This window comes from Octodon degus, unplaced genomic scaffold (genome assembly GCF_000260255.1).
Source record: "Octodon degus isolate 3935 unplaced genomic scaffold, OctDeg1.0 scaffold00119, whole genome shotgun sequence".
In the NCBI taxonomy this organism is placed as follows: domain Eukaryota; kingdom Metazoa; phylum Chordata; class Mammalia; order Rodentia; family Octodontidae; genus Octodon; species Octodon degus.
This window is the reverse complement of record NW_004524695.1, coordinates 2,751,475-2,756,947: the sequence shown is the minus strand read 5'-3', so window position 1 is coordinate 2,756,947 and position 5,473 is coordinate 2,751,475. Positions and strand designations below refer to the sequence as shown.

General features: G+C 38.9%; 1 non-coding gene across 1 annotated transcript; it reads left to right on the top strand.

Annotated features, from left to right (window-relative positions):
- The first annotated feature begins 380 nt into the window (after nucleotides 1-380).
- LOC111812292 lies at nucleotides 381-485 on the top strand. The gene has a single exon (XR_002817830.1). It is a non-coding gene; the product is annotated as a U6 spliceosomal RNA (small nuclear RNA).
- The last annotated feature ends 4,988 nt before the right edge of the window (nucleotides 486-5,473 follow it).

Sequence of the window (5,473 nt, the reverse complement as noted above, 5' to 3'; positions counted from 1 at the left end):
TCCCACTGCTGTGGTTTACATACTTTTTCTTTAGATTGAAACCTCTGAGCAGAGCGTGTATCTCACTCACCTTCACATTGCCTGAGCCTAATATAGACTCCGGGCTCCTGCTTGGTGTGTAGTATCAGTTTATGAGGACATCTTGTGGCTAGATCACTTACTGCTATAAACAGACAACTTTTTTTTTTTTTTTTTTCCATTGATTTACCTACTGTGTAAAACATGGCATAGTATTTTTTTTGTATTTGTTTGTTTTCCTTCATGACTTCTTATAATAGAAGCAACCACAAAAGGTTGCAGTTTCTGAAATTTGTGTGTCTTCCTGGGAGGAGCTGTAAAGGCTTTTACATCTCTAGAAATGTTATAATTTAGTGATTGGGGTGCATGCTTCAGCAGCACGTATACTGAAATTGGAGCGATACAGAGAAGCTTAGCATGGCCTCTGTGCAAGGATGACACAAATTCATGAAGCATTCCATATAATTTAGTGATTAGGGAGATGTGCAGGTAGACAGACCTAGATGGAAATTTCAGTTTTATTACTTTTTCAGTGAGCTTGAGAACAAAACGCTTTGAATTTATGAGCAAAACAGAATTTGTCCCTGCCCTGTTATGTATCATGACCATGTAGCATTTCTGTCACAGCAGACTGCATGTGCTGCAGTGGTCCCACAAGATTATGATGACTATGAAAAATGCCTGTCAAAAAAAAAAAAAAAAATTCCTGTCAGTAATGCATCGCTGAAGGGGAGGCAAAAGAAAATGAAGAAAAAGAACCCCAAAATTCCCAGTAAAGGTTAGTTCAATAGAAGCTTTTTATAGATCTCACAGAAGCATGAAAATATGGACTCCAAAAGCAGAAGATTTTCCTTGACAGAGAATGTTCCTGCCAGTAGCACTGTCTGCTTACAAGCGAGCCTGGGATGAAAAAACCAAACAACCCCCATGGATGTGTTTCTGAGAAGTGACCCCACCTTATTACTCCAGCAGTAATTTAAGTGTACTGAGTTCAGTTGTTAAACTTCCATTAAAATGGTTTTATGGCGGAGGCATAATTCTAATAATTCATTGAATTCCTGGATTTCTCGTAGTCTCTTTTTAAGTTGTTTGGAACTGTACATTACTAAGTCATTTTAAAACTGTTTGTAAACTAGGCAACACCTGAGTTAAGCCTAAAGGTGGGTTATTAGCAGACCACAGAGCCTGGGAGGCATCACGAGATGCCAGGTGGCACCACAAAATGCCAGGTGGCACACACATGGCTGAAACACTCACACTGATGAATTTTGCCTAAGAGTGGAACTCAGCAAAAACTAGTATCATTTTCCCCTAAATATTGTTTTTTCTTTAAAAACAATTGACCCAAGGGCTAATACCTATCATAGATTGGCAACAAATTAATTAGATTTCTGAATAAACTTTTTAGGGAAGATTCAGTTTAATTCAGTGATTGCTCTTGACGTGTAGGTTTTTCTAATACCATAGAATGAGTTTGATTTTTTTATTTTTCTTTTCTTCCTGGCATGTAGGTGACTCTCATCTCTGCTGCTCCTGAGAAAGTGATTTGTGAAATGAAAGTAGAAGAAGAGCACACTAATAAATATGGCACTCTGCATGGTGGCTTCACGGCCACCTTAATAGACAGCATCTCAACAATGGCCCTGGTATTCACAGAGAGAGGAGTGCCAGGAGTTAGTGTTGACATGAACATAACGTATGTATCCAAATAGTACCCAGATAACTTATTCAGTTTGATGACTCATTTCTTACAGTCAAACTAAACACATTTATATTAATGAAGCATGAGATTCAGTGAAATGTTTATCCTTAAGTATAGCTATAGATTTGCTCTATCTCATAGCCTCCAATCTAGGAGGGGCAGGGAGATAGCTCAGTGACTTAAGCACCTGCCTGGCAAGTGCAAGGTCCTGAGTTTGATCCTCAGCACATGCGCACACTCTCACATACACATACACACACATACACACACACACACACACACACACACACACACACACACTGGTTGATTTTTAAGTAAACATGTCTTCGTATATGTAGGCTATTGATTATAGGACTCCTCTCAGATAACAAAGTCTACCAATACTCAAGTTTCTTATATAAAATGTTATTTGTATATAATCTATACATATCTTCCTATATATGTAAATCATCTCTAGGTTACTAATACCTAATACAATGTGATATGCAAATAGTTATTTAGAGAATGACAAGATTTTAAAAGGTCTTATTTTTTAAAATATTTTCAATCTATATAGTTGGCTTAATTGGAAGACTGAGAACTAACACACATAGGGCCCATTGTACAGTATGTACAGTAAAGGGAGAATGATCCCAAATGCTCAAAATAGCAGACAGCTTCTAATTACATATCATGGCAAGGCAAAAATAAATTCATGGCTTATAGCTGTTTTGTTGTCCTTAAAAGTACCCATCGGAAAAGTTCTTTGAGGGGTGTATTAAATATATTTACAGAAAAGTCTAAATAAAATTCACCTTGCATATGTGCACTGTCATCTTGCTTCAGCAAGCGGCATGAGTGTCGGACAGTAATCCAGATTCTTCCCACAACACAACTTTCGAGGATTTTTATTAAGTTAAACAGCTTTGACCTTTCAAAGTACTGTATATGTTCCCAAAGTGTTGGCCACCACCAAAACTGCCTGAGCTTTCAAAATTGATTCATTTGAACAGAAAGTAGGGTAGTCTCAAAAGAGGTGGGCAGTTCAGAGTTCAGCAAGCACTGCATTCCTTGAGCCCCTCACGGTCCTCCTTTGTACTGCCCTTGACTTGCTGCCAAGTACACTTCATCCCTGCACGTTAAGTTCTGTTCCACACAGACCAGAGATGTCTGTTACAGACCATAACTTACATTAAAAACTTGGGCTCTAAAACCACAAAAGAGAAAATTCTAGGATAAGAATACTGTTTTGGGTTTTTTTTAGTTTTATCTTTTTGAGACAGGGTTTCATTATGCAGTTCAGGCTGGCCTTGCAGTTCAGGCTCACTTTGTAGCTCAGGCTGTCCTCAATCTCACAATGATCCTCCTGCTTCAGCCTCCTGAGTGATGGGATTACAGGCAGGCACCACCACACCCAAGGACAAGAATGTTGTTGATAAAATATCAGCCTCCAGATCCCCTAGATTTAATGTTTGCTCATCTGCAGCACAGAGTTGCTTTGCTCCCTTAGTTTAAGCAAATGGTCATTTGCAAAAATTCTTTATCGGACAAAATTAGAGTAAATCATAAAAACTAAGAAAATGAAAAAGCATGCCATTTTCATTTATTTAAATTGGGAACCTAAGGGCCAGCCTGATAGCTTAGTGGACTTAAGTGCCTTCGTAGGCAGAGCAGGCAGAGGTTCATCCCCTACATGCCCTGCGGGCCCCGCCCACAGGGTGGTGCTGAGACAGAGGTTGAGAGGGCGTGGTGGTGCTTGCCTGTAATCCCAGCACCTGAGAGGCTGAAAACAGGAGAATCATGAGTACAATCTACCAATCCACGTAGTGATGCCCTGTAGACCCTGTCCTAAATATAGAAAAATAAATTAAAAAACATAAATAGGGGAACCGAAATTCAAGATCTCCCTGCATTTTTCCAGCAATAAAGTTCAGTTTTCTCATACTGCCCAGCAGCAAACACTTGTCTTACTTGGAATTTGGCAAAAAAAATACCTATCACCTTTTAAAGCTTCTTGCTTTATAAAATGCAGATAGATTAAAAAATAGCCAGGTGTAGTGGTGCCCGCTGGTGTTTTCAGCACTCAGGATGCTGAGGCAGGAGACTTCATGAGTCCAAAGCCAGCCTGAACTATATAGTGAGACTGTCTCAAAAAACAAAAAACCGAAAACATACTATTTAAACAGTCCTTATCCCCTAGTAAGTTAGCTAAAGTAACTGAATTAAAGGCAACCTACGGTTACAATTAGGAAGTATATCTTTTAAAAGTCAGAAGCCATGCATGGTGGCATAGGCTTGTAGTCCCAGCACTCTGGGAAGCTGAGGTAAAGGATAGCAAGCTCACGCTCAGCTTGGGGAATTTAGCAAGTTGCTGTCTCAAAAGTAATAAAAGGGCTAATGATACAGCTCCATACAAAAGCCCTGGCTTTAATCTCCAGTATCACTTTTAAAAATAAAAATAGGGGGGCCGGGGAGATGGCTCAGTGGAATAAGTGCTTCCCTGGCAAGTGCAAGGGCCTGAGTAGCGCAAGGGCCTGAGTTCAATCCCTGGTTCCGCCAAAAAATAAAATAAAAATAGAGCCAGGGAGATGGTGCAGTAGAGTAAGTGCTTCCCTGGCAAGCACAAGGGTCTGAGTTCAATACCCGGTCCCACCAAAAAAAAAGGCAATTCCCTATTATCCACAGGTTCTACACCTACAGATGCAACCCTGAGATGGAAAAAAAAACTTTGTAAGAAATCGCGTGTATACTTTTGCTAATCATTATTCTCCAACAATACACTATGACGTTATATAGCATTTATATTATACATATTAAATATAAGTAATCTAGAGATGATTTAAAGTATACACTGGGATTGCACAATTATATGCAAATACTGTGCATTCTTATATAAAAGACGAGTGTGCATGGGCCTTGGTGTCTCCCAGGAGTACTGAGAACTCCAAGACCCCCCACTGACTGCAGTATGTCCGATTCCTCCCTAGGATTTTAAGAGCTTCATTCATTTCCTGTGGCTCTTGAATTAGTCACTTTAAAGTGTAAATGTGAGTAGCAGACATCAAGTGATATTGAAGCTAAAACTCATCAGATGTTAAGTTAGAAGATGTCTTTCACTAGTCTTAAAAGCTGAAGTGGGATACTAAGGGGGAAAACATCAAGGAATTATTTGTAGGAAAAGAAACTGTAGGAAAAGGAATGGACAAAAGATAAAACCCTGTTAGGACAAGCCATTCAAATTAGAAAATTTACATTAAAAATTACTTTGGGGAGTAGAGTAAGATACATAGGAAAGCTGTTAGGAACTTGTTATAACTTTCCTTTCAAAAAATTATTTGCATTAACTATATTTAAATATGCTTCCTTTCAAGGTACATGTCACCTGCTAAAATAGGAGAAGAAATAGTAATTACAGCAAATATTTTGAAGCAAGGAAAGACACTTGCCTTTGCCTCTGTGGATGTGACCAACAAGGCCACGGGAAAGCTGATAGCACAAGGAAGACACACAAAACACCTGGGAAACTGAGCAGGCTTGAAGGAACCCAACAGCAAGCATCCAGTGTAAATTTGATTTCAACAAGTTTTCAAAATAAATGAGCAGAATTAGAAATAGCTAAGGAATATTGTCTTTGTGGAAGAATACATAAGAGAGAAATACTGTCTTTGTGGAAAAAGTACAGCAGAGTTGAGGTGGGAGTGGCCTGGATTTTTCACTTTTTGTTTTTTAATCAATTCATGACAGTTGACAGAAAAAAGTTCTGAAGTATTTTGA